Genomic DNA, 9,452 nt, shown 5'->3' on the forward strand with positions numbered 1-9,452 from the left:
ACAGAGAAGAAATCCCAGCAGGAGAAATTGAAATACACCCGGCCCAGCAAGCAGAAGATCCCATTGCTGAAGAAATGAGGTGGTACTGGGATGATGAGGAGGATGAGAGTGACAACGAAAGTGTCCCTGAGAGTGGTCCTGACAGTGACGCCAATCACACTGACACTGACGACAACGACAGTGATGATGATGGAGCCAAGAGTGGAAGAGAATGATGAAGAGGAGGATGGGAGACCCAGAAAACAATCCAAACACTGAATTTTGCTCCGGGACACTCAGTCTTGCACCCATCCTCCAAACGCACTGTCCCCCATCCTAACAAACTGAATCTCGGCTTTCCCCCCTCTGACGCACTGACTTAGTTTCCTGCCACCGGCGACCTGTTCACCCGACTGCCACGTACTACCTGTGGATATCTGTTCAGCCTGTGACCCACTATGATTGTGCATACAAGTGGAATACAACAAGTGTGTGTTTCATACCACTGGTACCTTGTTAGGTGGTGATGATCGTGCCCTTACTAGTTGCAGTTATGGAGTGAGTGGTCCTATTGGTTGGCTCCCACATTAGGAAGGCGGGGTTGGGGCCTTCCTATCATCATTAATATGGTTTGGTAAATGGCCTGTATTTGTATAGCGCTTTTCTAGTCCCTAAGGACCCCAAAGCACTTTACACAACCAGTCATCCACCCATTCACACACATATTCACACACTGGTGATGGCAAGCTACATTGTAGCCACAGTCACCCTGGGAGGGCCCATACCAAGTGTTATTGACCACACCCACAGCCTGTAAAATAGCAGAGAGACCATCTTGGATTCATCAGAGCCACTGCAAGAAAGTAGAGCTTGAAGCCCAGACCACCAGAGATTCACAGAAGTGTAAAGGGGTGTTTCACCAGGTGTCAGTGAGTCCAGTGGCGAGGGAGGAGTGCTGATTGAGCTCAGCTCGCACTCTCATTCTCTCCAGCCACTGACCAACTTTAGGCTCACTGATACATTTGGGTGTGGCCAACCTCAAGCATGAAGTGTTCTCAGGTGATGACTGGCGTCTTACTACTGGCAACGGCTCTATTCATCAGACTATCCGACCTGGAAGACGGCAGAATCCCATACACGAGCCGAGATAAGAGACATGACAACTCACATCTACCGGACGTGACACAAGACCACATCCATCCTTGGATGAAAAATGCCTGATACAGATACGTGTTTAACAGAACCACAGAGAAAGACTGTTACGTCTGCTCGCACATGCCGAGCACATCGGTACAACCAACCATATACGGGAAACACCCTGGAACATGTGCACCAATTCTGATCTCTGACCACATCTTCAGAATGACTTGTGTAAAGTGCACATCAACATCACCATCCTCATCCAAGAAGAAACGCTCAACTTCAACAGTCAGACCACATGACTCAATCTGGGGAACCGACTGTACCTGAAGATTTCAAGGCAGGCACAGAAATAAATCCACCTCAAGTTGAAGGACCCTGGGTCAATAACAGAGAAGAAATCCCAGCAGGAGAAATTGAAATACACCCAGCCCAGCAAGCAGAAGATCCCATTGCTGAAGAAATGAGGTGGTACTGGGATGATGAGGAGGATGAGAGTGACAACGAAAGTGTCCCTGAGAGTGGTCCTGACAGTGACGCCAATCACACTGACACTGACGACAACGACAGTGATGATGATGGAGCCAAGAGTGGAAGAGAATGATGAAGAGGAGGATGGGAGACCCAGAAAACAATCCAAACACTGAATTTTGCTCCGGGACACTCAGTCTTGCACCCATCTTCCAAACGCACTGTCCCCCATCCTAACAAACTGAATCTCGGCTTTCCCCCCTCTGACGCACTGACTTAGTTTCCTGCCACCGGCGACCTGTTCACCTTACTGCCACGTACTACCTGTGGATATCTGTTCAGCCTGTGACCCACTATGATTGTGCATACAAGTGGAATACAACAAGTGTGTGTTTCATACCACTGGTACCTTGTTAGGTGGTGATGATCGTGCCCTTACTAGTCGCAGTTATGGAGTGAGTGGTCCTATTGGTTGGCTCCCACATTAGGAAGGCGGGGTTGGGGCCTTCCTATCATCATTAATATGGTTTGGTAAATGGCCTGTATTTGTATAGCGCTTTTCTAGTCCCTAAGGACCCCAAAGCGCTTTACACAACCAGTCATCCACCCATTCACACACACATTCACACACACATTCACACACTGGTGATGGCAAGCTACATTGTAGCCACAGCCACCCTGGGAGGGCCCATACCAAGTGTTATTGACCACACCCACAGCCTGTAAAATAGCAGAGAGACCATCTTGGATTCATCAGAGCCACTGCAAGAAAGTAGAGCTTGAAGCCCAGACCACCAGAGATTCACAGAAGTGTAAAGGGGTGTTTCACCAGGTGTCAGTGAGTCCAGTGGCGAGGGAGGAGTGCTGATTGAGCTCAGCTCGCACTCTCATTCTCTCCAGCCACTGACCAACTTTAGGCTCACTGATACATTTGGGTGTGGCCAACCTCAAGCATGAAGTGTTCTCAGGTGATGACTGGCGTCTTACTACTGGCAACGGCTCTATTCATCAGACTATCCGACCTGGAAGACGGCAGAATCCCATACACGAGCCGAGATAAGAGACATGACAACTCACATCTACCGGACGTGACACAAGACCACATCCATCCTTGGATGAAAAATGCCTGATACAGATAAGTGTTTAACAGAACCACAGAGAAAGACTGTTACGTCTGCTCGCACATGCCGAGCACATCGGTACAACCAACCATATACGGGAAACACCCTGGAACATGTGCACCAATTCTGATCTCTGACCACATCTTCAGAATGACTTGTGTAAAGTGCACATCAACATCACCATCCTCATCCAAGAAGAAACGCTCAACTTCAACAGTCAGACCACATGACTCAATCTGGGGAACCGACTGTACCTGAAGATTTCAAGGCAGGCACAGAAATAAATCCACCTCAAGTTGAAGGACCCTGGGTCAATAACAGAGAAGAAATCCCAGCAGGAGAAATTGAAATACACCCGGCCCAGCAAGCAGAAGATCCCATTGCTGAAGAAATGAGGTGGTACTGGGATGATGAGGAGGATGAGAGTGACAACGAAAGTGTCCCTGAGAGTGGTCCTGACAGTGACGCCAATCACACTGACACTGACGACAACGACAGTGATGATGATGGAGCCAAGAGTGGAAGAGAATGATGAAGAGGAGGATGGGAGACCCAGAAAACAATCCAAACACTGAATTTTGCTCCGGGACACTCAGTCTTGCACCCATCCTCCAAATGCACTGTCCCCCATCCTAACAAACTGAATCTCGGCTTTCCCCCCTCTGACGCACTGACTTAGTTTCCTGCCACCGGCGACCTGTTCACCTGACTGCCACGTACTACCTGTGGATATCTGTTCAGCCTGTGACCCACTATGATTGTGCATACAAGTGGAATACAACAAGTGTGTGTTTCATACCACTGGTACCTTGTTAGGTGGTGATGATCGTGCCCTTACTAGTCGCAGTTATGGAGTGAGTGGTCCTATTGGTTGGCTCCCACATTAGGAAGGCGGGGTTGGGGCCTTCCTATCATCATTAATATGGTTTGGTAAATGGCCTGTATTTGTATAGCGCTTTTCTAGTCCCTAAGGACCCCAAAGCGCTTTACACAACCAGTCATCCACCCATTCACACACACATTCACACACTGGTGATGGCAAGCTACATTGTAGCCACAGCCACCCTGGGAGGGCCCATACCAAGTGTTATTGACCACACCCACAGCCTGTAAAATAGCAGAGAGACCATCTTGGATTCATCAGAGCCACTGCAAGAAAGTAGAGCTTGAAGCCCAGACCACCAGAGATTCACAGAAGTGTAAAGGGGTGTTTCACCAGGTGTCAGTGAGTCCAGTGGCGAGGGAGGAGTGCTGATTGAGCTCAGCTCGCACTCTCATTCTCTCCAGCCACTGACCAACTTTAGGCTCACTGATACATTTGGGTGTGGCCAACCTCAAGCATGAAGTGTTCTCAGGTGATGACTGGTGTCTTACTACTGGCAACGGCTCTATTCATCAGACTATCTGACCTGGAAGACGGCAGAATCCCATACACGAGCCGAGATAAGAGACATGACAACTCACATCTACCGGACGTGACACAAGACCACATCCAACCTATCTCTAATGATCGGCTATGTACCACAGGCCTTCAAGCTAGCTGTAGTTAAACCTTTACTCAAAAAGCCATCTCTAGACCCAGAAGTCTTAGCTAATTATAGGCCAATCTCCAACCTTCCTTTCATATCAAAAATCCTTGAAAGAGTAGTTGTCAACCAGCTAACAGATCATCTGCAGAGGAATGGTTTATTTGAAGAGTTTCAGTCAGGTTTCAGAGCTCATCATAGCACAGAAACAGCTTTAGTGAAGGTTACAAATGATTTTCTTATGGCCTCTGACAGTGGACTCATCTCTGTGCTTGTCCTGCTAGACCTTAGTGCAGCATTCGATACTGTCGACCATAATATCCTATTAGAGCGATTAGAACATGCTCTAGGTATTACAGGTACTGCACTGCAGTGGTTTGTATCATATCTATCTAATAGACTCCAATTTGTTCATGTAAATGGAGAGTCCTCTTCACACACTGAGGTTAATTATGGAGTTCCACAGGGTTCAGTGCTAGGACCAATTCTGTTTACATTATACATGCTTCCCTTAGGCAGTATCATTAGAAGACATAGCATACATTTTCACTGCTATGCAGATGACACCCAGCTCTATCTGTCCATGAAGCCAGATAACACACCCCAATTAGTTAAACTGCAGGAATGTCTTAAAGACATAAAGACCTGGATGGCCGCTAACTTTCTGCTTCTTAATTCAGAAAAAACTGAGGTTATTGTACTGGGCCCTGAAAAGCCTAGAAATATGGTATCTAACCAGATTCTTACTCTGGATGGCATTACCTTGGCCTCCAGTAACGCTGTGAGGAACCTTGGAGTCATTTTTGACCAGGACATGTCCTTCAATGCACATATTAAACAAATATGTAAGACTGCGTTCTTCCATTTGCGCAACATCTCTAAAATCAGAAATATCCTGTCTCAGAGTGACGCTGAAAAACTAGTTCATGCATTTATTACTTCCAGGCTGGACTACTGTAATTCATTATTATCAATATGTCCACAAAACTCGCTGAAAAGCCTTCAGCTAATCCAAAATGCTGCAGCAAGAGTCCTGACAGGGACTAGAAAGAGAGAGCATATTTCTCCTGTTTTGGCTTCCTTTCATTGGCTTCCTGTTAAATCCAGAATTGAATTCAAAATCCTGCTCCTCACATACAAGGTCTTAATTAATCAGGCCCCATCTTATCTTAATGACCTTGTAGTACCATATCACCCTATTAGAGCACTTCGCTCTCGCTCTGCAGGCCTACTTGTTGTTCATAGAGTATTTAAAGGTAGAATGGGAGGGAGAGCCTTCAGTTTTCAGGCCCCTCTTCTGTGGAACCAGCTTCCAGTTTGGATTCAGGAGACAGACACTATCTCTACTTTTAAGATTAGGCTTAAAACTTTCCTTTTTGCTAAAACATATAGTTAGGGCTGGACCAGGTGACCCTGAATCCTCCCTTAGTTATGCTGCAATAGACATAGGCTGCCGGGGGATTCCCATGATGCATTGAGTTTTTCCTTTCCAGTCACCTTTCTCACTCACTATGTGTTAACAGACCTCTCTGCATTGAATCATATCTGTTATTAACCTCTGTCTCTCTTCCACAGCATGTCTTTTATCCTGTCTTCCTTCTCTCACCCCAACCGGTCGCAGCAGATGGCCGCCCCTCCCTGAGCCTGGTTCTGCCGGAGGTTTCTTCCTGTTAAAGTTTTTCCTTCCCGCTGTTACCAAAGTGCTTGCTCATAGGGTGTCATATGATTGTTGGGTTTTTTTTTCTTTATGTATTATTGTTTGGTCTAGGTTGCAATATAAAGTGCTTTGAGACGATGCTGTTGTGATTTGCCATGGTATAAATAAAATTGAATTGAACTGAATTGTTAAAACAGAACTGAACAGAAATGAAGTTGATGACTGGAAATATTTTTTACAATACTGTGTGTTTGGACAATAATTTCTTCCTGTTAAAAGGGAGTTTTTCCTTCCCACTGTCGCCAAAGTGCTTGCTCATAGGGGGTCATATGATTGTTGGGTTTTTCTCTGTATCTATGAAGCGCCTTGAGGCGACTTATGTTGTGATTTGGCGCTATATGAATAAAATTGAATTGAATTGAATAGAATCCATCCTTGGATGAAAAATGCCTGATACAGATACGTATTTAACAGAACCACAGAGAAAGACTGTTACGTCTGCTCGCACATGCCGAGCACATCAGTACAACCAACCATATATGGGAAACACCCTGGAACATGTGCACCAATTCTGATCTCTGACCACATCTTCAGAATGACTTGTGTAAAGTGCACATCAACATCACCATCCTCATCCAAGAAGAAACGCTCAACTTCAACAGTCAGACCACATGACTCAATCTGGGGAACCGACTGTACCTGAAGAATTCAAACTCTGGACAATTGGACAAAAGGCCCTCAACTCACTCTTCCCATGGGCAGGAGTTGGAAAACATGCTCTCGGAATTGAGACACTGGACTATAGATTCAGCTTGTTCCTCAATGCATCCTGAAAGGTCAACGAGGGACAAAACCAAGAAATAGACGCTCTCAGAATTGCTGTAATGCAACATCGTGTAGCATGAACATTAACCTGAGAAAGGAGGATTGTGCGTCTTATTCAACACCACATGCTGCACTTACATGCCAGATAATGTACATTCTTCAAAAATGGCTTCAGATTCTAAAGAGACTGTTGATCGGCATTGGAGTTTCCCTGGTTTTATTTTGCTTTTCTATACTTGTGTTATTCCTTGTTTAAAAGCTGTAATTTCACAGATGATAAGTTTATCACTCACAGCATATGCAGATGTACCACAAACCGATGAAGATTATGAAGAGTTCTTTTTCTATTTGGTAGATGAAGATGAAGTGCAACTAATGATGTAGTAACTGAAAATGTGAAAGACAAGTAGTTACTTACTGATAATATGTACATTTCATTTTCTGATCTTCAGGAGGGAATGTTAGGAGAAAATTGTACATAGTGTGATCAGCTTCATGAAATGTGTTCTTTTATTGATCATTAAGCAAATGTCTACGTGACTTTTGTACGGTGGCCCTGAAGTGCAAATCACACCAACAAATTGCTAAACACAACAACAAAATCGAGAAACAAAAAAACAAATGGAGAATCACAAAAACAAAATTGAGAAGCACAAAAACAAAACTGAGAATCACAAAAACAAAATTGAGAAGCACAAAAACAAAACTGATTTGCACTTCAGGGCCTCTCAATTTTGTTGTTGTGTTTAGCAATTTGTTGGTGTGATTTGCACTTCAGGGCCACCGTACTTTTGACATGAACTCTTGTGTGATAAACAACTAACAGCTTCCTCTTTCTGTAAGAACATGCAGACTTAGAAAAGGGGAACCTCAGCTCTGAGTTCTTAGAATAACTCTGTTATCTTTGTACAGACACACACACACACACACACACACACACACACAGATACAAGCTTGTATAAATAAAGAACGCAGACGGTGATACAGCGCGAGTCCATGAGTGCCTCCTGCGAGGAAGAGCGCTCTATGACCGTCCTCGCGAGTAAAAGACAACTGCAGTGTTGCGCCAGAGGGAGTGTTCGCCCAGGGTGCCAAACAGGCTAGGACCGCCACTGGCTGGGGGACTCCCATGATTTTCCTTTTCAGTCACCGTTTTCACTCACTCTGTGTTAATAGACCTCTCTGCATTGAATCATACTTGTTATGAATCTCTGTATCTCTTCCACAGCATGTCTTTATCCTGTCTTCCTTCTCTCACCCCAAGTGGTTCTTGGTGTCCGGGGCCTTTAAGGCGTGCAGACCCTGAATTGGGATACAGGGAGTGCAGAATTATTAGGCAAGTTGTATTTTTGAGGAATAATTTTATTATTGAACAACAACCATGTTCCCAATGAACCCAAAAAACTCATTATTATCAAAGCTGAATCTTTTTGGAAGTAGTTTTTAGTTTGTTTTTAGTTTTAGCTATTTTAGGGGGATATCTGTGTGTGCAGGTGACTATTACTGTGCATAATTATTAGGCAACTTAACAAAAATCAAATATATACCCATTTCAATTATTTATTTTTACCAGTGAAACCAATATAACATCTCCACATTCACAAATATACATTTCTGACATTCAAAAACAAAACAAAAACAAATCAGCGACCAATATAGCCACCTTTCTTTGCAAGGACACTCAAAAGCCTGCCATCCATGGATTCTGTCAGTGTTTTGATCTGTTCACCATCAACATTGCGTGCAGCAGCAACCACAGCCTCCCAGACACTGTTCAGAGAGGTGTACCGTTTCCCCTCCTTGTAAATCTCACATTTGATGATGGACCACAGGTTCTCAATGGGGTTCAGATCAGGTGAACGAGGAGGCCATGTCATTAGTTTTTCTTCTTTGATACCCTTTCTTGCCAGCCACGCTGTGGAGTACTTGGACGCATGTGATGGAGCATTGTCCTGCATGAAAATCATGTTTTTCTTGAAGGATGCAGCCTTCTTCCTGTACCACTGCTTGAAGAAGGTGTCTTCCAGAAACTGGCAGTAGGACTGGGAGTTGAGCTTGACTCCATCCTCAACCCGAAAAGGCCCCACAAGCTCATCTTTGATGATACCAGCCCAAACCAGTACTCCACCTCCACCTTGCTGGCGTCTGAGTCGGACTGGAGCTCTCTGCCCTTTACCAATCCAGCCACGGGCCCATCCATCTGGCCCATCAAGACTCACTCTCATTTCATCAGTCCATAAAACCTTAGAAAAACCAGTCTTGAGATGTTTCTTGGCCCAGTCTTGACGTTTCAGCTTGTGTGTCTTGTTCAGTGGTGGTCGTCTTTCAGCCTTTCTTACCTTGGCCATGTCTCTGAGTATTGCACACCTTGTGCTTTTGGGCACTCCAGTGATGTTGCAGCTCTGAAATATGGCCAAACTGGTGGCAAGTGGCATCTTGGCAGCTGCACGCTTGACTTTTCTCAGTTCATGGGCAGTTATTTTGCGCCTTGGTTTTTCCACACGCTTCTTGCGACCCTGTTGACTATTTTGAATGAAACACTTGATTGTTCGATGATCACGCTTCAGAAGCTTTGCAGTTTTGAGACTGCTGCATCCCTCTGCAAGATATCTCACTATTTTTGACTTTTCTGAGCCTGTCAAGTCCTTCTTTTGACCCATTTTGCCAAAGGAAAGGAAGTTGCCTAATAATTATGCACACCTGATATAGGGTGTTGATGTCATTAGACCACAC

The sequence above is a fragment of the Diplotaxodon limnothrissa genome, linkage group LG7 (assembly GCF_057381915.1).
Source record: "Diplotaxodon limnothrissa isolate DT_005_m linkage group LG7, D_limnothrissa_male_GT1.1, whole genome shotgun sequence".
Taxonomy (NCBI): Eukaryota; Metazoa; Chordata; class Actinopteri; order Cichliformes; family Cichlidae; genus Diplotaxodon; species Diplotaxodon limnothrissa.